This window comes from Bombina bombina, chromosome 5, assembly GCF_027579735.1.
Source record: "Bombina bombina isolate aBomBom1 chromosome 5, aBomBom1.pri, whole genome shotgun sequence".
NCBI lineage: Eukaryota > Metazoa > Chordata > Amphibia > Anura > Bombinatoridae > Bombina > Bombina bombina.
In genome coordinates, this window is record NC_069503.1 from 856,029,950 (window position 1) to 856,052,168 (window position 22,219).

Sequence of the window (22,219 nt, forward strand, 5' to 3'; positions counted from 1 at the left end):
ACCCCTTGCTCTCTCCCCCCTTTCTTTTGCTCTCTCTTCCCCCCTCTCTTTTGCTTTCTTTCCCCCCTCTCTTTTGCTTTCTCTCCCCCCTCTCCTTTGTTCTCTCTCTCCCCTCTTTTGCTCTCTCTCTCCCCTCTTTGGCTCTCTCCATCCTTTCTTTTGCTCTCTCTCCCCCCTCTTTGGCTCTCCCCCCCCTCTTTGGCTCCCCCCCCCTCTTTGGCTCCCCCCCCCTCTTTGGCTCTCCCCCCCCCCTCTTTGGCTCTCTCCCCTCTTTTGCTCTCTCTCCTCTTTGGCTCTCTCTCTCCCCTCTTTGGCTCCCCCCCTTTGGCTCTCTCTCCCCCCCCCCTTTGGCTCTCTCTCCCCCCTCTTTGGCTCTCTCCCCCCCCCTCTTTGGCTATCTCTCCCCCCTCTTTGGCTCTCTCTCCCCCCTCTTTGGCTCTCTCTCCCCCCTCTTTGGCTCTCTCTCCCCCCCTCTTTGGCTCTCTCTCCCCCCTCTTTGGCTCTCTCTCCCCCCTCTTTGGCTCTCTCTCTCCCCCCTCTTTGGCTCTCCCCTCCCCTTTGGCTCCCCCCTCCCCTTTGGCTCCCCCCCTCTTTGGCTCTCCCCCCCCCCCTCTTTTGCTCTCCCTTCCCCTCTTTGGCTCTCTCCCCCCTCTTTTGTTCTCTCCCCCCCTCTTTGGCGCTCTCCCCCCCTCTTTGCCCCCCCCCCCCTCTTTGGCTCTCTGCCCCCCCCCTTCTCTTTGGCTCTCTGCCCCCCCCTTCTCTTTGGCTCTCTGCCCCCCCCCCTTCTCTTTGGCTCTCTGCCCCCCCGCCTTCTCTTTGGCTCTCTGCCCCCCCGCCTTCTCTTTGGCTCTCTGCCCCCCCCTGCCTTCTCTTTGGCTCTCTGCCCCCCCCTTCTCTTTGGCTCTCTGCCCCCCTTCTCTTTGGCTCTCTGCCCCCCCTTCTCTTTGGCTCTCTGCCCCCCCCTTCTCTTTGGCTCTCTGCCCCCCCCCCTTCTCTTTGGCTCTCTGCCCCCCCTTCTCTTTGGCTCTCTGCCCCCCCCTTCTCTTTGGCTCTCTGCCCCCCCCTTCTCTTTGGCTCTCTGCCCCCCTTTCTCTTTGGCTCTCTGCCCCCCCTTCTCTTTGGCTCTCTGCCCCCCCCTTCTCTTTGGCTCTCTGCCCCCCCCTTCTCTTTGGCTCTCCCCCCCCCTTCTCTTTGGCTCTCTGCCCCCCCTTCTCTTTGGCTCTCTGCCCCCCCCCTTCTCTTTGGCTCTCTGCCCCCCCCCTTCTCTTTGGCTCTCTGCCCCCCCCCCTTCTCTTTGACTCTCTGCCCCCCCCTTCTCTTTGGCTCTCTGCCCCCCCATCTCTTTGGCTCTCTGCCCCCCCTTCTCTTTGGCTCTCTGCCCCCCCCCTTCTCTTTGGCTCTCTGCCCCCCCTTCTCTTTGGCTCTCTGCCCCCCCCCCCCTTCTCTTTGGCTCTCTGCCCCCCCTTCTCTTTGGCTCTCTGCCCCCCCCTTCTCTTTGGCTCTCTGCCCCCCCTTCTCTTTGGCTCTCTGCCCCCCCCCCCCTTCGCTTTGGCTCTCTGCCCCCCCCCTCTCTTTGGCTCTCTGCCCCCCCTTCTCTTTGGCTCTCTGCCCCCCCCCCTTCTCTTTGGCTCTCTGCCCCCCCCCCCTTCTCTTTGGCTCTCTGCCCCCCCCCCTTCTCTTTGGCTCTCTGCCCCCCCCCTTCTCTTTGGCTCTCTGCCCCCCCCTTCTCTTTGGCTCTCTGCCCCCCCTTCTCTTTGGCTCTCTGCCCCCCCCTTCTCTTTGGCTCTCTGCCCCCCCCTTCTCTTTGGCTCTCTGCCCCCCCTTCTCTTTGGCTCTCTGCCCCCCCCTTCTCTTTGGCTCTCTGCCCCCCCCCTTCTCTTTGGCTCTCTGCCCCCCCCTTCTCTTTAGCTCTCTGCCCCCCCCCCCTTCTCTTTGGCTCTCTGCCCCCCCTTCTCTTTGGCTCTCTGCCCCCCCCCCCTTCTCTTTGGCTCTCTGCCCCCCCTCTCTTTGGCTCTCTGCCCCCCCTTCTCTTTGGCTCTCTGCCCCCCCCCTTCTCTTTGGCTCTCTGCCCCCCCTTCTCTTTGGCTCTCTGCCCCCCCCTTCTCTTTGGCTCTCTGCCCCCCCCCTTCTCTTTGGCTCTCTGCCCCCCCCTTCTCTTTGGCTCTCTGCCCCCCCCCCCCTTCTCTTTGGCTCTCTGCCCCCCCCCTTCTCTTTGGCTCTTTGCCCCCCCCCCCCTCCTGCTCCCTCTCTGGCTCTGTCTTCGCGGGACCCCGCCCGGCCACGCCCCATCGCGGCAACACCCGCACGGCCACGCCCCTCGCGACGCCCGGTCACGCCCCTCGCGACGCCCGGCCACGCCCCTCGCGACGCTCCCGTCGGACACAAACAGCTGTGAGGTCTGGGGAGCGCGTTGCCGCTTCTCACGCAGCAGACCTCACAGCTGTTGAGTAGCTCGCGCTCCCTATCTCACAGCTGCTTGTAAGCTGTGTACCTCGCGCTCCCAATCTGTCAGCTGTCAGCTATGCCGAGGTGCGCGAGAATAGAATCTAAGGCCAAGTGTTTGTCTGTACTGCGCATGACGGCTTCAGACAAACACTTGTCTTTTATAATATAGGATATATATATATATAAATATATATATATATAATGACAAAAAAACTTAAGTTAGTTGTTTTTGTGTTTTTTTATTTAATTAAAACAACAAATAATACTTTTTAGATTATAGTACTGTCCTATCTTTCTTAATACTATGTACACAAAAGTATTTAAAATTACATCAACTTACATTAGAATATATGTAAAAGCTGTATTATCACATGCAAATATTGTGTAAATGACATAAGATATTGTTCTTTACAATTGGTCCCATTATCTCTGCATTTTAAAGATGTCCAATTTTAAAGATCCAAATATTCTAAAATCCAAACTCTTCCAAAATACAAACCTTTTCCAGTCCCAAGCAGTTTGGTTTTCTATATAAGCATACTTTTTGTAATGTAGGTATCAGCACATTCATTAATAATAATAAATGTAGAATGTCTGCTAACATTCCTTTTTGCAAAAAAAGTTATTAAATTTAACATGACCAAATATTTAAATATTAACAGTAAATACTAGAATGTTACATTTACTATTCAGATGTTGACATTCAATATTTAATTGCTAACATTTGTTCTGCAGAAACACTTGAATGTCAAAACGAATGTCAAGGGAAACATTTTTTGTCATTTGAATGATAAAATTCTGGCATCCCCTTCAACCCTTCTGAATGGTTGAATAATCTGATTAATGTTATATTTTATAATATGTGTTTAAAAAATGAATAGCAAAATAATGCACAGAATTGTAGGGAACTTAATAGCACTATTATTAATATAAGTACTATATAAATAAAGAGGCAGAGCCAAAAATAATAAAACTTAAATAACTTTTAATTTATTCATGATGGAGTAACATTTTAATTGGTTACCAACCATAATTCCCTACACACCTTTTACCCCCTCTATAAGTTTTTGCTACACATCTTTCATTAGATTGTAGGCCATTGTTATATTATGCTGTAATACATCATCAATACTTAAAATATTGATGTTAATAGTACTTGATGTTAAAGGAACATTAAACAAAAACTAAAAATTAGTGCTTTGGAGCCCTTTGCAGTTAAGTAGATGAAAACATGTAAAAACATATTTATGCAATATACATTTTTAATAATGTGTTATACTGTGTTGTGTTTACTGTAAATATTACACATTCCAATGTTCTGTACATAGCAGAATATGTTTTTGTATTTTTAAATAGATATTCCTATATTTATCTGTATATATCTGTAAATATCTTATATATAAATATCTTATATCTATATATAATCATATAAATATATATATATATATATACACAATATATATATATATATATATATATATATATACATATATATATATATATACACACACACATATATATATATATATATATATATATATATATAGGTTTAGATATATATTTTACCAAAATACTATCAGATATATGAAGAAATATTTATTTGTGAATAAATAGAGCATATACTGCTATGTGAAGAACATTGAAATGTGAAATATTAATATTTTCGTGTCAGTTAACACTTAAGGGATAAACCTCCTATTACGTCTTTCTTGTACCAACAAAATGAATAAATAAAGACACTTGACAACAGGTTATATGGGTTAAAGACCGGTCACGGTCACATTTATTAATAACAATAAGCCTTTAAAACTAGGCTTATTCAACTATGCCAAATAGGCAACTTTAAATAGATATATAACCAACTATATTAGTTCTTCGCTGGTGGCGGCCAAGACTAGCTAAATTAACCCTTACTGACAGACGGCCAGGGCCCTACATGGTGTTTGCAACGTGGCAGGCTGCCACGCCCAATTGGCAGGGAGAGAGAGCTGTAAGCTATAGAGGTATTTGCCTAAGATTCGTAGTGGGGAGCAACCCCTAGGTCGGCACCTAGTGGGTGTCACCTCCCCCATCCCATGACATCACTCATCTCGCCCCCTGCCCGCTCTCTAGGCCCTGCCCGACCGCCAGCTGGGGCATACAACCAGCCCAGTAAGGCAATCCCCCCCAGGACGAGTCGTAAAAACACGCCCTAGGTGGGTGGAAGACTAAATTACACCCCTGGGCTTATTGAGCTAGTTCAATTAAACCTACCCATGCCAGGGGATAAGTCCCTAACCCTACCTAACGCCGCCACTTCTCCTTCCGGGGCCGGGCGGGCGGGGAAAGCTTGCTTGAAGTCTGGAACCAGGAAGAAAAGAGGGCCGGATCCACTGCAGCCAGGACCTATAAAGGTAAGCAGAAACACCGCCCCCCTACATGCAACATTGTAACATCTAGTACCTTCCAGACTTCAACTCAGTTATCCCTTAATTTTGCTACAGGCCCACTAGAGGGCCCTCCACTTCCATAAGGGATAAACCTCCTATTACGTCTTTCTTGTACCAACAAAATGAATAAATAAAGACACTTGTCAACAGGTTATATGGGCTAAAGACTGGTCACGGTCACATTTATTAATAACAATAAGCCTTTAAAACTAGGCTTATTCAACTATGCCAAATAGGCAACTATAAATAGATATATAACGAACTATATTAGTTCTTCGCTGGTGGCGGCCAAGACTAGCTAAATTAACCCTTACTGACAGACGGCCAGGGCCCTACATGGTGTTTGCAACGTGGCAGGCTGCCACGCCCAATTGGCAGGGAGAGAGAGCTGTAAGCTATAGAGGTATTTGCCTAAGATTCGTAGGGGGGAGCAACCCCTAGGTCGGCACCTAGTGGGTGTCACCTCCCCCATCCCATGACATCACTCATCTCGCCCCCTGCCCGCTCTCTAGGCCCTGACCGACCGCCACAAGAGTCAACCTCTTGCCGCCACAACTGACTAGCTCCTATAACAACATATAAATATACCTAACCAGAATTCTTTTTTTTTTTTTTTTTTAAACTAAGCAACTAAACAAACAATAAAAGTGCTTTTCGAATGTCAGCTAGAAATATGTCCAGACCCTCTTCCGTGAGGTGAACGCCGTCCTTGCGGTAAAGAGCCTTATTGTCAGCCGTTATTGCATCATGCCTAATGGCAAAACCACCTAACGCCGTGACTGTTCTCCCCATCTCCCTGTTAAGCTTCTTCCTAACATTGTATGCAGCCCTCTGATTCACAATGTATCGCCAACGCAGTTGTGCAACCAGGTTGGACCAACCAATCCTGACATCAGCGAGCCAAGCACACACCCAGCGGACATCTGAAGCCATCCTCCTGATCAAGTCCAAAACAGGAACCGACCCCATGTCGTTCCCCCCCAGATGCAAAACAATGATATGGGGCTGACCCCACCTCCTATGTGCATCCTGGAGCAAAGCAGGTAATTCTTCCCAGGTTAACCCTCTGCGCCCTAGCCAATGCACACTAGCTCTGGATCTTGAAATCCCCAATTGCTGTCCATCCAGCCGCTGCAACGCCCTGATGGACGCCCAGTGCACAAAAGAATGACCCACTATCCAGACACGCTTCGTGGGTGCAGCCCTACCTGCAAACACAGATACACAACTGGACCAACTACAAGGAACAGGAAAACAACAATTCCCAAAACTTAACAAGACTCACCCTCCAGGGGGCGAATGTATGACTTAAATCTCCCCGATTTCCAGCGCCCCAAACTCTTGATGCCTGCCTCCGACACCCCATTGCTAGCTGCGCTAGTAGCCGCCCCCGATCCGGAATGAATGGGGGGCAATTCGCGAAGGATCCAGCCCAGCAGCGGACGCTGCCAAGGATAGAACCTTCTTAAATTGCCTCATAGTTCCGAACCGGGCAGCACTCCGGAAAATCATGCTTCCTCAAAGGGAGCCATGCACCCTTACCTAGAGGATCCGTTTTAGACCTAGGTACAAGGAGCAACAGACCATTCTCTGACGGCCGAACATGCTCCCATTGTATCCCACCCTTGGTATCGCTTTTTGATGAAGCTGCCACTTCACCAATCCTCAAAGCCCCCACTAGAGCAATTGAGAATGCTGTCCTAAATAACAAAGCCTCAAACTTTGAAGCGCAAACCGACCGCAGAGCGCCCACCAATGCCTTCAACCGTAAGGGTGTGATAGGCTCCCTGCGATCGTTCACTCGAGGGGACAAGCGACCCCATCCTTTCATTACCTGCTTCACAGGAATGACCGCGAGAAATCCACTATGCCGAGTGACTTATTAAAGAAAGAGACGGCCGTTAACCTACTCTACGCCGACAGCCTAGAGACACCCTGCTTATGTAACCCCGCTAGCCATTCCAGCACCTGTACCTGCATAGCCCTCTGCACGGAGAACCCTTGCTGGTCGGCGAAGCAGACCCACGATCTCCAGTGTTTCTCATAAGCACACCAAGTCTTAGGAGCCAAGGACGCCCACACTAGGGGAAGGACACTTTCCCAACCCCCGCCATCTACCAAAGAAATTGAGGGCAAATTAGACCTGTGCTTGCTGCCAATGGCGCAACCCTCCTAAAATGAGCCCACTGAAATCTAGAGAGAGCATCGGCTATGACGTTGTGCACCCCCGGGACATGACGTGCCGTGAATCGTACATTCAACTGCAAACAGCGCAACACCAGGTGTCGCAGATACGTGACCACCCTGGGTGACGAAGCCGACAACCGGTATATGGCATAAACAACACTCATGTTGTCTGACCAAAAAAATACCGCCCGATTTGCCAGCTGCTGCCCCCATAGTTCTATTGCTACTATGATCGGAAAAAGTTCCAATAAAGTTAGGTTTTTGGTTAAACCAGCCAAAACCCAATCCTCAGGCCATGGAGCCGCACTCCATTCGCCCGCAAGGTAAGCCCCATAACCGTAGCCCCCTGCCGCATCCGTAAATGGGTGCAACACTTGATTGGAAATAGGGCCTTCCCTCCATAGGCAAACCCCGTTAAATTTCTTTAGAAATTCCTCCCAGATGCTGAGGTCGTCCCTCATCTCTGGGGACACTTCTATCCTTGATCGCCGCTCATTAGGGCCCTGCAGCCGACTCTCCAACCGCCTGTTAAATACCCTCCCCATGGGTATAGCCCTGCCAGCAAAGTTCAGCAGTCCCAACAAAGACTGCAACTCTTTAAGAGAGATAGAGCTGGCTTTAGGCACCGACAAAACCACCTGCAATAGGCGGTCGACCTTGTCTTGTGGCAATCTACAAACCCCAGCCGCAGTATCTATTTCGATTCCGAGGAAAGTGAAGCGCGTACAGGGGCCCTGTGTCTTGTCATCAGCTAGAGGCACCCCAAATCTACCCATCATCTCTTGCATGACCACCATCATGTGTGCGCATTCCTCCGAATCCGCCTCACCCACCAGCAAAAAATTGTCCAGGTAGTGAGCCACGGCCCCACCCCCAGACTCCCACTGCACTACCCAATGCAGAAAGGAACTAAAGCATTCGAACAGTGCACATGAAAGTGAGCATCCCATGGGAAGACATTTATCCACATAGAATGCCCCATCCACCTTCATGCCCATAAGGTTGAAGGCCGACAGGTGCAGGGGGAGTAAACGAAACACTGACTCTATGTCCATTTTCGCCATTAAGGCCCTCGCCCCTTTGCCCCTGACAATCCCGAGTGCATCATCAAAGGACTGGTAATGCACTGAACTCACTTCAGGGTCAATGGCATCATTCACTGACCGCCCCCAATGGAGACACCACCAAATCCGCCAGTGGCTTATCCCAGAATGGGCCAACCACTCTCCCCAAGGCAACTTCCTTACCCAGCTTCTCCCAGACCACACCCGGGAATTCGTAAGCCGACTTGAGGTTTCTGTGCATTACAGAACCATGCACGGCCCCTTCTACCGGAATACAGAACCCCTCCCGCAACCCTGACCAGATCAAATGCGCTGCCCTCGGATCGGGGTACTGAGCCAGCCAAGGCTCCATGGCTTCCGCTCTAAGAGGGGTTGGGGCTTCCGCTCTAAGAGGGGTTGGGGCCCTTTTACCCAGGGCCCCCTCTGGGGGAAGGCTTATCTGCCCCAGACTCCCTGCGCTTGCTACAATCTGCCCCTGGGTGTGGACCGCTACAGAATTTGCAGATGTGACGAAAGGAGCAGCCAGCCCCCCTGTCACATTGCTTATCCTGGAACTTCCAGCATTCCCTGCTGCGCCTCTTTTGTTTCGGCGCCAATCTATTAGGACCTTGGCGAGGAACAGGGGAGCCTAACGCCCCCCCTTCCACACCCAGCTTTGACCACAGGTCAAGATCCTTAGTCCCGAAATGCAGGAGAGGGTTACCCACCATCTTCCTGCAAAACGCCATATCATATTCCCGCCATGCGCCTTCTTTAAATCTGGCACGGATATCATCGATCGTATCCTCATATTTGAAGAGATTATGGCCTTGCGATGGCCACTTGTCAATATAGCAAGTAGCTAGCACCCGAAAGCACCTCTGCCACTCTTCAAATGTTTCTGGCCTTTGAACTTTCTTAGGTCCTGTGCCGTCCGCGGCGCGCTCCCGAGCCCTACAGGCCTCTGGTGAGAGTTCAAAGATGGTGACATATCGACCATCCTGAATCTTCTTAACCACCTTAGACTTTAGGTGCCCGTACAAAGAGTGCACCAAGCACGGGTAAGTGTCCCCGTGCGCTACTACCTTCTTGGGCAAAGGAAGGTCTCCCCCCAGCATGGACACAAAGCTAGCATCCTGAGGGGGAGGGACCACCCGACCAAGATCAACCGGTGACCCCTTACCTTTCGCCTGCGCCGCTACCAGCTTCTTAATCATCTTGAACATCTCCTTCTGCCCCTTAACCACTAGCCCTAAGTCACCCTCACTCTCAGAACCAGACCCACTAGAGGATGATCCTAGCCCAGTGTGTGCAGATGTGTGTAAAAGGAACTCACTGCTGGGGGCCAAAGGTGGCGCAGCTCCAGAAGGCAGACGCTGACTCCTGTCCTCTGCAGCCGCTGTGGATAAGACTGCCGCCGGCACAGGACCCTAACTGGAAGAAGCAGTCACAGTTGACACCGTCTGATCCATATCGAGCACCTGTGGAAATAAAACAGATTGGGGAGTACTCCGCGCTGATGACTGAGCCTCTGAGGGGCCCCCAACCTGCTCCCTGGACAAACATACACCTAACGCAGCAGACACAGCCTTACGTATCATCTCCTCTGTCACGCCAGCAGATTGCCCATGCAGACCGCTCACAGAGCCCACAGATTCACCTCTAATGCCCTGCGAAACATGTGAACCAGTATCCCGTTGCCTAGTTCCCCCTGAAGCAGTACCCACAACATCCAAGAATTCCGTGTCACCCACAGTATGCCCTTGGCCCACCACAGTTATACCCCTGTGGCTCGCACCCAGACACACACCATGCCCAGCTTGCACCCCCGGAGACACACCCGGAGCTACACCCTGCGCAGTCATACCCCCATGAGCAACAGCAGGAGGCCCCTGCACAGTTATACCCCTGTGCAACACACCCGTAGGCACACCCTGAACATTCGCACACCTGTGTAGCCCACCCGGAGACCCCTGTGAAGTGCGATTGCCCAAAGCGTCCCGCCTTTTAAGTTTTGCAATAGTGGCCCGCCTACCGCCCACTGTTTTGCCTGTTGCCTTCCTAGCCTGGCCTGTTTGAGGCCCACCTCTGCCACCCCCCGGCTGCCTCAGGAGCCCGACCACCCGCACGGAGACTCCCCAACTTACTATTCCGAGCTCCGTGCGGTGATCTGCTCCTGGTACCTGACCGCAGCCGTGCACGTCCGCGCTCCTCCCCAACTGACTCATCACTGAGGGAGGAAGCGCGCGACATGACGGCGGAAGGGGCGGAGCTACGCCCCGACGTGGGCCCAGGCATCTGAAGAGCCCGGACCACGTGGGCAGCCCGCGCTCCTTCCGAACTTGCTCCCACTATACCCAGGCCCCCGTGGGGAGTATCACCCCAGAGGGCCTGAGCCAACGAGAGTACCGATGCCAAGGCCGTGGGAGGCAGGGCCCCAAGCTGCTGCCAAGACACGTGACCGGCAGCAGCCTGGTCCCCTTGCGGTATCTCCTCCCGGGTCTCAGCATCAAAGAGGCCAGAGGGCTCCTGAACCTCTGGGAATAGCGGAGGGGAATCGGGAGGGGGGTGAATCCGCCCAATAGGGGTAGATGAAGGGATATGGGAAGGGCCAACCGCCTCAATTAGACCCGCTCCCCTAGGACTACTTATCTCAGTCTGGGCCCCAAAACCACCATGAGGGGGGGGAACAGGAGGGACAGGGACAGGAGAGGAACCCTGAGCTCCAGGGCCCGCCACAGGGGCCCTGGATCCCAGCTTCCCCCTGGCCATTGAAACCCTTGCCTGCAGCACGGGAGACACCCTAGGCCTAACAACAGGGGAGGGGGGTACCACATCCTCTGAGCCTGATCCTCCATTGTCTCTTGCAGCTCCTCTCATGCCTGGAACCACCTTCACCACTTCGCTGTAGCGCTTAGGCGGATTGGACTTCCTCTTAGCACGCTCCATCACCACAGTAGAAGAAAGCTTGCTTGAAGTCTGGAACCAGGAAGAAAAGAGGGCCGGATCCACTGCAGCCAGGACCTATAAAGGTAAGCAGAAACACCGCCTCCCTACATGCAACATTGTAACATCTAGTACCTTCCAGACTTCAACTCAGTTATCCCTTAATTTTGCTACAGGCCCACTAGAGGGCCCTCCACTTCCATGAGCAGGAGCGTTACTTAGAGCTCCAATTGTAATCGGGCCCATAATTGTTAAAAGCATTCTTGCAAAATGACTGCCATAGAGTGCTCCAGACGCTAACACCCACATGAGCTTACTTTCCTGGTTTTCAACAAAGGATACCAAGTGAGCAAAGTATAGTTGGTAATAGAAGTAATTTGGAAAGTTTTTTAATGTTGTTCTTAAAATGTATTGTATTTGATCTGACCATGTGATTTATTTTTTATATACCTTACTGTGTCCAGTACACTGATTGAAGTCAACTGATAAAGGGGGAAGTAGTTATCAAAAGGTGAATTTGTTGCTAAAAATGTGTTCTTAACATGCCTCTTCTTTTGTTTAGTGGTTGGACTGGAATACATTTTATATTGAGTTAATGTTAAGTTTCTGACACATTAATGCGGGTTGATTGTAATCAGATTTAAAAGCATAAAAAGCACTTGACGTGTTTGTGATAACCTGATTGATCTGATCATGATAACAGGTCTTATAAACCCATTGCCTGGATTGCAATCAAGCCTATTGAGTCCTAAACTAAATTCCATACAATGAAAAAGGCCAGGGGTACCTTCCTGCAATTTGTTGTTCAGTTTAACCTTGCAGACACAGACTTTAGTGAATCCTAGATCAATGTAACACTTTTATATGCTGTGTTATACTATCACACTATCCCATGTTGAATTACAGATTTATGCTAGGTATATCTTGTCCCTTCAAATTAAATATGAAATATTGACTTGGATAGAGTCAAATTAGCTTTAGAGCAATGCACTCCTTTTATTTGCTAAAGGTGAAACAAGCTTGATAAATAATTAATATGGGCAAATAGTAGAGATGTTATATTGCACTTTTTTCTTAGTTTTGATATATTTCTTTGCTAAAAATGATTTAACAATCAAAATAGTTTTTTTTTTTTGGTATTAAGAAAAAGAGAAAGTATTTTAACCTGTGAATGGGTTACTTTTTTGTGAATGTGTCTTTTTTGTCTGTTCTATTTTTATTTTAATACTGTGTTACATGCACAAAATCACTTGAATCCATGTAATTCTGCAAAGATGAATATTGAATTAACTAAAACACAATATGCTTTTGTTTATTCATACAGAAGCATCTTTATTTTACAGTTTAATATGTCTATTTTTAAGGTGAGGTCACATGTATCATACTTGTAATGATTTCTTATGTTTTGGTAGATGTTTTTATTTGGTGCTACAGAAGCAGTATCATATTTCCAACATTTTTCCGGAATCAATCAAGGACTGAGAGGCTTAGACAGAAACAGGAAGACCCATTGACAGAGATGCCATAGTTATTTTGGAGCAACATCCCAGACATTTGGCTCATTCTCAAGCATTTTACTGATTTATTGATGCATTTCCACAGCAATATATTTTATAATTATAAAGACCCTTCAATGTAAATTACACATTAGTACATGGCTTAATATGTATGTATGTACAAACTGGATTTAGTGTAATGACAGCAATAACATTGTGATTCAAATGAAATCTGTGATGTTTTAAACTATGCTTATTTTCAAAGGATTTTTATTGAAAGGTTTGGCTTTTTTTCTAACTTTTCCTTTTAATTGTCTGAGCCAGGCAAATTACTCCCTCACTGTTCCACTGTTGCCAGGGTGTATACAAATGATGACTTGGCCCCTAGAACCTATCAATCTTATCATCTGTGTCCAAATGTACTTAAAGAGCTTATTTGATCTATTTTAGTTCTTGACGTGTAACTTAAGAGCTTCCAGCTTAATTTTATTGAATGTAACATACATTAAGAGCTTGCAATCTATTTAGGATCTTGCTGTGTGACTAATGAGTTTTTAATTAAACTTCATTGAACACAATACACTGTTAAAGGAGCATACACATGCAGAAATAATATGGTCTAATGATAGCATTTTATTATTCCACTGTTACTTATATAATTATGTGTTAAAAGGGATACTAAACCCACATTTTTTTCTTTCATGATTCAGATGAAGCACGCAATTTTAAGCCACTTTCAAATTTACTCCTATTATCAAATCTTTATTTCAAAAGCAGGTATGTAAAAGCCTAGGAGCCGGACCATTTTAGGTTCAGGACCCTGGATAGCACTTGCTTATTGGTAACTACATTCAGCCAACCAATAAGCAAGCGTAACCCAGGTTCTGAGTAAAAAATAGGTCGGCTCCTAAGCTTTACATTCCTGCTTATTAAAAAAAGATAGCAAGAGAACAAAGAAATATTGATAATAGGAGTAAATTAGAAAGTTGCTTAAAATTGCATGCTTTATCCGAATCATGAAAGAAAAATGTTGGATTTAGTATCCCTTTAATCTTAAAATATCATATCAAATCCAGAGCAGCAGTGAACTACTTGAACTTAACTGAACACATCTGGTGAGCAAATGCCAAGAGGCATAAGTGTACAGTCACTAATCACCAGTTAATTCCCAGCCATGCATTGCTGCTTGTAAGCCAATCTAAATATGCTTTTCAACAAAGGATACCAAAAGAAAAAGTCCAAGTTGATAATAGAAATAAACTGAAAAGTCTCTTGGAATATCATACTCTATCTGAATCATGAATGTTTATTTAATGACTACCATGCCCCTTGCAGTCTCACTTAAACCACATACTTTGGAGCAAGACAGCAGAATAAATCATAAAAGTTATAAGCCAGAAATAAAAATGTATAGGAGCTGTGATTTTCAGACTTCTGGGATGTACCAGAAGCCTAACCTTAAAGGGACACTGATTCAGATAGAGCATAACATTTTAATCAACTTTCTAATTTACTCCTATTATCAAATTTTCTTCATTCTCTTGGTATCTTTATTTTAAATGCAAGAATCTTAGTTTAGATGCTGGCCCATTTTTGGTGAACAACCTGGGTTGTTCTTGCTGATTGGTGGATAAATTCATCCACCAATAGAAAAGTGCTGTCCAGAGTCTTAACCAAAAAAAAGCTTAGATGCCTTCTTTTTCAAATAAAGATAGCAAGAGAACAAATAAAAAATGATAATAGGAGTAAATTAGAAAGTTGCTTAAAATTGCATGCACTATCTGAATCACAAAAGAAAAAATGTGGGTTCAGTGTCCCTTTAACAATGTGCAGCTCATACAAATCGTTTTGTCATGTTTTTGTTTTGTTTCTCAAGAATGTCCTTTCATTTCAGATTTGCCTGAGGCCTCACTGACTCTAGAGCCTCTTCTATGAAGGCTGTTTCTGCTGCGCTGTGCATATAATTTGTTCTAGTGCAACATCTTGTGCATTCATTTGCATTCAGGGATTCTTCTTAGGCTTTTCTTCCAGGCTTTAACATCATAGCAAGAGACAAACAAGGAATGTTGATAAACTGAAAAAATGGAGAAGCTGTCATTTGGTTATTTATACCCATAGTTTTAGTGGACATTTTTCAAATGAAGAAACAAAAACATTTTGAATCTTTGTTACTCTGTATGTCCTGTTTGTTTATCATGCTAAGAAAAATGAAAGCTTAGAAAAAAACCTATATAGGACATGACTGATATGCCATATACAATCAAGAAACATGTAAGTGCACAAATATGTATGCCGTATATTCCTCTCTAATTGCAGCATAGCACTGTTTTAGTTTAACTTATATCCTGTTCCCTTTGGTCAAGATTTGAAACCCTTCCTATCATACATATATACTAGATAAAAAGTAACTTAAAAAACAATGTATTTGCTTTCCAGATATTTTTGTGTCCTTTTGTTATTTCAGAAAATGAATTGCTTTTATTTGTTGTGATAGAAACTCACAGAAAAGTATTCAAATTTACATTGACAAAGAAACAGTGCTTCAGTTCGAGGAGGAGAACACAGAAAGGGTTAATTCATTTTTTTAATGGGGATTTTGAATTTAAAGTAAAATACAATGCAATCAAATATATCCATTGTAAAAGGTCTTCTTTTCTGTCTTTGCAAAACAAAAGAACCATGCCCCAATCACCAATCCAAATTTTAAAGGGAAACTGGAGGGACAAGATTCAGCTACATTTTAAAAACAAGAGAATGTTTATACCTGTGCACTATCCATACACTTGTGTGAAAAGACCTGTCCACGTTAAGGCACAATCCTTAGGTAAGTTCTTCTTTAATATTTTTAGGTTAGTACTATATTTAAAATCAGTAATACTTTGTGAGAATTCCTTGTTGTGTTTGTGACCAATGTAAACATATGTAATGAGAACAAAAATACAGGACATTTATACCTCTCCCAATTAATTCTTTCAGGTTCATACAAATGAAAGGCTGTTGTATTGAAGTACAACACAAGAACTGCACACAAGTCCCATTTTTATGGACAGTTAGAAGGATTCAATTTAGTCACATTCTTTAAACAAAAGTAAACAAATTTGTGCATATTATCAAACATATCAAAAGAGGAATTTTTATGCCATCTTTGTAGCTTCATCACCATCTTCTAGTTGGAACAGAGGATAATGCATTATTATTATTATTATTATTATTATTATCGGTTATTTGTAGAGCGCCAACAGATTCAGCAGCGCTATAAACAAATGCAGAGTACAACAAAACAATTATAGGGAAAACATGGGTAGAGGGCCCTGCCAAGAGCTGCACTGTTGTAGTCAGCTCTTAAGAAGGTGATCTTCGAACAGCTGGACTCTTAGGCATGCATGCTAAAGGGGTTCAGGGGATAGCAATGGAGGAGAAGAACTGGTATAAAGAAAGGTTAGTGTAGGTCGTATGCCTCCCTGAAAAGTAGAGTTTTTAGGGAGCTCTTGAAGCTTTCAAAACTAAGGCAGAGTCTTGTGGAGCGAGGCAGAGAGTTCAACAAGATAGGAGCCAGTCTGGAGAAGTCCTGTAAACGGGAGTGTGATGAGGTAACAAGAGAGGAGGAGAGGAGGAAGTGAAGTGGATGGGAGGGACAGTATCTGGAGACAAGGTCTGAGATATAGGAGGGAGCAGTGGAGTTGAGGGCTTTGTATGTAAGAGTGAGAATTTTGTGTTTAATCCTAGAGGCAAGAGGAAGCCAGTGAAGGGGTTGGCAGAGAGGTGCAGCAGATGAAGAGTGACATGTAAGGAAGATGAGCCTGGCAGAGGCATTCATTATAGATTGCAAAGGAGCTATGTGGCAGGTGGGGAGACCAGAGAGGACAGAGTTGCAGTAATCAAGGCGGGAAAGGATGAGAGAGTGAATTAAAATCTTAGTTGTGTCTTGTGTAAGGAAATGTCTAGTTTTAGCAATGTTTTTAAGGTGAAAGCGGCAGGCTTTAGCCAAGGACTGAATGTGAGGAGTGAAAGAAAGATCTGAGTCAAGTGTGACTTTGAGACATCGGGCATGTGGGGTAGGGATAATGATGGAGTTGTCAACAGTTATAGAGAAATTGGGGTTGGAGATTTTGGAAGAAGGGGGGGGAATAAGGAGCTCAGTTTTGGAGAGATTTAGCTTGAGGTAGTGAGAGGACATCCAGTTAGAGATGTGAGAAAGACAGTTGGTGACACGGGTTAGCAAGGAAGGAGATAGGTCTGGTGCAGAGAAGTAGATTTGGGTGTCGTCGGTATACAAATGATATTGGAAACTGTGGGACTTTATTAGGGAACCAAGTGATGACGTGTAGATTGAAAAGAGAAGGGGACCGAGGACAGAGCCTTGCGGTACTCTGATAGAAAGTGGTGACGGGGCAGAGGAGGCCCCAGAGAAGGCTACACTAAAGGTATGGATTGACAGGTAGGAAGAGAGCTACGAGAGGGCTGTGTCACAGATGCCGAAGGATTGGAGGGTTTGGAGCAAAAGAGGGTGGTCAACAGTATCAAAGGCTGCAGACAGATCAAGGAGGATAAGCAGAGAGAAGTGGCCGTTTGATTTTTCTGTAAGTAGGTCGTTGGTAACCTTAACAATTGCTGTCTATGTGGAGTGATGGGGATGAAATCCAGATTGCAGTGGGTCAAGGAGGGTGTTTAATGTAAGGAAATGGGATAGGCGTGCATATAGTAGTATTTTTAAATGCTTTGAGGCAAGAGGGAGGAGGGAAATAGGGCGGAAGTTGGATCAGGGGAAGGTTTTTTAAGGATAGGTGTGACCAGTGCATGTTTCAAAGATGAGGGAAATATACCGGTGCTGAGGGAGAGGTTGAAAATATGTGTGAGTATAGGGGTAAGGGTAGAAGAGAGGGAGGGTAGTAGCTGAGAGGGGATAGGGTCAAGGGGGCAGGTAGTGAGCACAGTATAAGTGCTGAAACTTCTTCCTCAGTAACAGGGGAGAAAGAGCTAAGTTTATGGATATGTGGGTTGTGGTTGATTGAGAGCGTTTGAGGGGGTGAGATAATGGAATTATGTTGAGAGCTGATTTTGTTTCTGATGGAGTGGTTTTAGTTATTGAAGTGACTGGCAAAGTCTTGAGCTGACAGAGAAGTTCTATTAAGAGGTGGGGGTGGGTGCAGATGAGTATTGAAAGTGAAGAACAGACATTTTGGGTTTGAAGAAAGATTAGAGAAGTAATGTTGCTTATAGAGATTAAGATCAGAATAGTAGGAGTTCAAGATAAATTTGTAATGAAGAAAATTGGCTGAACTCCGAGATTTTCTCCAGTGCAGCTCAGCAGTACTGGAACATCTGCGTAGGTACCGTGTAAGAGGAATATGTCAGGACTGAGAATGAGTGTGTGTTTTCTGAGCTATGGTAAGAGGGGACAGATTGTCAAGGACGGATGTAAGGGTGGACTTATAGTGGCAGATAGATTGGTCAGGGCAGGAAAAGGAGGAGAAGGATGAGAGGAGAGGTTCCAGGGAATTAGCAAGCTGTTGCTGATCTAATGACATAATGCTTCTGTGAAGTTTTGTATGAGGAGTAGAAGGAGGGAGAGTTGTAGGGAGGGATGATATGTTGCAAGTGAGGAGATGGTGGTCAGAAAGAGGAAGAGGGAAGTTTGTGAAGTTTGAGAGAGTGCATCGATAGCTAAAGATCAGGTCAAGGGAGTGACCATCTTTGTGAGTGGGAGAATCAGTCCATTGTGACAAACCGAAAGAGAAAGTGAGTTGCAGAAGTTGTTTTGCAGAGTAGGCAATGGGATTGTCGAGAGGAATGTTGAAGTCGCCAAGAATGAGGGCAAGGATGTCTGAAGAAAGGAAATAAGGTAGCCAGGCAGCCAAGTGATCTAGAAATTGAGTTGAGGAGCCAGGGGGTCGGTATATGACTGCAACACGTATAGAGAGGGGAGAGAATCATGTGGGATTCGAATGAGGAAAATGTGAGGGAAGAGATGGGTTGAAATTGTTGAAAGGTGCAACGAGAGGAAAGAAAAATACCTACACCACCTTCCTTGTCTATTACCAGACCTAGGAGTGTGGCTAAAGTTGAGACCCGCATGTGACAGAGCAACAGTGGATGTTGTGTCTAGGGGAGAGAGACAGGTTTCTGTTAGGGCCAAGAAGGTTGAGGGAGTGGGAGATGAAGAGGTCATGTATAGAAGTGAGCTTGTTGCAAACAGAGCGAGAGTTCCAGAGTGCACAAGTGAAAGGGGTAGTGGCTTTAGATGCAGGAGGAATGTGAGTAAGGTTGGCAGAGTTTTGTTTTCGGAGTCTGTGGGATGGTACACATGGATGTGCACGGCTAGGCAGTTGTTGGGGACCAGGATTAGGGGAGATGTCACCAGCAGTTAGTAAAAGCAAGAGGGAGAGTGACATGAGATGAGATACAGATTTGCAGTAATGAGACTGTTTTTGAGACGAGGTGCAGGGGGGAGAGAGAGTGTTTAGGAATAGGTAAAGTTCATGAGTACAAAAATAAGGCGAGTTTAAGAGAGATGGGCTAATGAACAGTGCAGATGGATAGGGAGAAGAAGTAATTGAATAATATAGTTTGTTATAGGAATAGGAAGATATTGAGCATTTTTACAAAAGTGGGATCCAATTAAACACATAAGACACAGTATTACAGCAGCAATTGCTTAAGGAGACAATTAGGTACATAAAACATAATATTATAAAAGTGCTTGCCTTGTGTCTTGCCCCATCCTTGTTTAATTCTTGTATAATTCTGTTCTTTTTTTTTCAAACATTTTTTCTTTTAATTTAAATTGATATCTCCATCAAATTAACAATCTTATATCACATAGAGAAACATGAAAAACAAAAATATCATCGCCTCGCAGGGCTATAGACAGATAATTTTCCCATTTCATTATACAGATCCCATCAAATAAAAAAAAAATATATCAACAATTACCTTTTGTCTTATCAGAGAAATTATGGAGACATTAAAAGGGAGAGATCAATAATTTTTAAATCTTGTCATCAAGCATAACATAAATTCGTAGTAATTATCATGACATAAATATATATATATTTATAACAGTTCTCGTACTCTTATATTATCTTGTTATTTCACACAGGATTCTAACGTAGCCGATTAGGAGAGTCTCAATTGAGCAAAATTTAATAAACTGACATTAACACAATGACAACAGAAAAAACAAAATGGAAGAATTAAAAAAAAAAAAGACACAAAACAAAACGACGCTCCTTCTCCACACCGAAGCCCACCCATCACTAAGCAATCTTAGATCTAGCTTACATTGCTGGCATTGACCCTACTTCCCAGATGTCTATACCTATCAGATAGTACTAACTGCTGAAATAGCATAGAATCCTGCAGATGGGATAAAATCTGGCTTTGTAAATTCTCTGATAGAGAAGCTATAACCACTTCCCATTTAACCAAAAAAAGTTTGAGATAATTATCACGGTAAATCATGGAGTCTTTACTATCTACTATAAGTTGCGTTATAATATTGCTAGTGAAAGCTGTAATACTCGGCGCGTTCTTTTCCTTCCAATTACATAAAATCAACTGCCTACCCACTAATATAGCTATATTGATTAGCTGCTTATTGATAATTTCTTTTCCTGTCACCAAAAATATAATTTGTTCTACATTAAATTTAACTTTAGATCGTAAAAACTTATTAAGCCAGAACTCAACTTTACACCAATATTGTTGTATCTTGGGACATGAGTAGAAGACATAGATCAGATCTGCCTCAAGAGCGCTGCATCTTGAACATTTCACTATTTCTTGTCAATTCTGTTCTTAATGCCTCACTTATAAAATGTTCACTTTAGAAATGTGAACTTATGCTGTTGTAGCAATGCACAGCCCAGTGCAATGCACAGCCCAAGCTAATGTTAAATATATAGGCAGGGAAGTCAGCTGTGTCCACTAAATTACTTGATTGATAAATCAAAGACAAATGAAGGGCCAATTGGAAAGTTAGATGCTGGTCTGGTCAGGGTGGGATGAGTTAAGTAAACAGATGTTAAAATTTAGAAGAGGTTGAAACTTTGGCATAAGACAGGTATAAATGTAAGAATAATAGCAAGTATTGATAAGGATTGAACATCACATGCATCAGCCTCAAATCCAGAAGCTTGTGAGTTTGAGCCTCACACAAGGCACTTGCCTCTTTAAAAAGCTCTGGCACCATCTTAGCCCCAGAATTCTGCCTCAACCATGGAGTTGTTCACAGAAATTTATTTTTATGAACTCAGGAGTAAAGGGAAGCCCTTAGGCCTTATATGTACTTAGTTTTTATCCTTTATTTTCACGTTTGACTTTTAAGATGTACTACATTTTAAGGCTATATTTTCATTAAATAAATGTGATTTACATGCCATAACCTTTAGTTTTATTTAGTGTTATGTGTTATGTTAGAAATGAAATCACTTTTACTTAGTAATTCATTTCCTTTACTAAACTGATTTTAAATTAGCTTCAGCAATTTTTGTCTTTCCCTACAAATGTTCTATTTTGTGTGAGAAGTATGTGTTCTTACAAATATGCCAAACAAAGTGACATGGGCACATGGCTATGGGCATATGGCTACACCTGATAGGGAAACTAAACAGGATAATCTAAATGGAGATAGACATGCAAAGATTTGCAGCCATCATTTTGATTTACCTATTATGACAAGATTTCTTGTATAGGTAACAGGCCACTTATTCACAGGTCTGAAATTAAAGGGACACTCAACCCAATTTTTTTCTTTTGTGATTCAGATAGAGCATGACATTTTAAGCAACTTTCTAATTTACTCCTATTATCAAATTTTCTTTATTCTTTTGGTATCTTTATTTGAAATGCAAGAATGTAAGTTTAGATGCCGGCCCATTTTTGGTGAACAACCTGGGTTGTCCTTGCTGATTGGTGGATAAATTCATCCACCAATAAAAAAGTGCTGTCCAGAGTTCTAAACCAAGAAAAAAGCTCAGATGCCTTCTTTTTCAAATAAATATAGCAAGAGAATGAAGAAAAAATTGATAATAGAAGTAAATTAAAAAAATTGGGTTCGGTGTCCCTTTAATGTTATAGTTTTATGTGGTCATCAATAACTGTGAAAATATAGTTATTAGGTAATAAAGCTTTTTAAATTCATTAATGTGACTTGTATAGTTTTCTTGCATCTCTTTACTGACATGATTTCAAACATATTGCTGCTAAGCCATTGCACAGATTTCTTTCAGATGCAGTTTGTTGTCATCTTTTTTTTTATTTTGCAGATCTTTATTCTTTTATGAACATTGTGTCATTGATTCCTATCTTCCCTGTCCTTTGCTTTTGTTTTCTTTGATGATGTTCTTAGCAGGTTATGCATTAAATATGATATAGTGCATTTTCCCCTCTAGTGAAATATGCCTTTGTTATTTTATTAGGCAATGCTTTATTTATTACTGTCAATAAATGTTAAAAAAAATATTATTTATTGAAATTATTTTTCAAAGATAGCTTTTGATTTCTGTACTTTTCAAACAATTAAATAATGAAATATCTTATTTGTTTAAATATTTGATACCTACAGGAAAATATATGAATGCCCTAGTAATGATTAATAAGGTTCAGAATTTATATATGCAGAGTAATATACTCACAATGTCTACATCACTTGATTAGTCTCATACAATCTATA